A 332-nucleotide genomic window follows, 5' to 3' on the forward strand; every position below is an offset into this window, starting at 1 on the left:
GAGAGCGAGCAGAGGAAGGAGAGAGAGAGAGAGAGCGAGCAGAGGAAGGAGAGAGAGAGAGAGAGCAGAGGAAGAGAGAGAGAGAGAGCGAGCAGAGGAAGAGAGAGAGAGCGAGCAGAGGAAGAGAGAGAGCGAGCAGAGGAAGAGAGAGAGAGAGCGAGCAGAGGAAGAGAGAGAGCGAGCAGAGGAAGAGAGAGAGAGAGCGAGCAGAGGAAGGAGAGAGAGAGAGAGTGAGCAGAGGAAGGAGAGAGAGAGAGAGAGCGAGCAGAGGAAGGAGAGAGAGAGAGAGAGCGAGCAGAGGAAGGAGAGAGAGAGAGAGAGCGAGCAGAGGA

Source organism: Micropterus dolomieu, unplaced genomic scaffold (genome assembly GCF_021292245.1).
Source record: "Micropterus dolomieu isolate WLL.071019.BEF.003 ecotype Adirondacks unplaced genomic scaffold, ASM2129224v1 contig_5592, whole genome shotgun sequence".
In the NCBI taxonomy this organism is placed as follows: Eukaryota; Metazoa; Chordata; class Actinopteri; order Centrarchiformes; family Centrarchidae; genus Micropterus; species Micropterus dolomieu.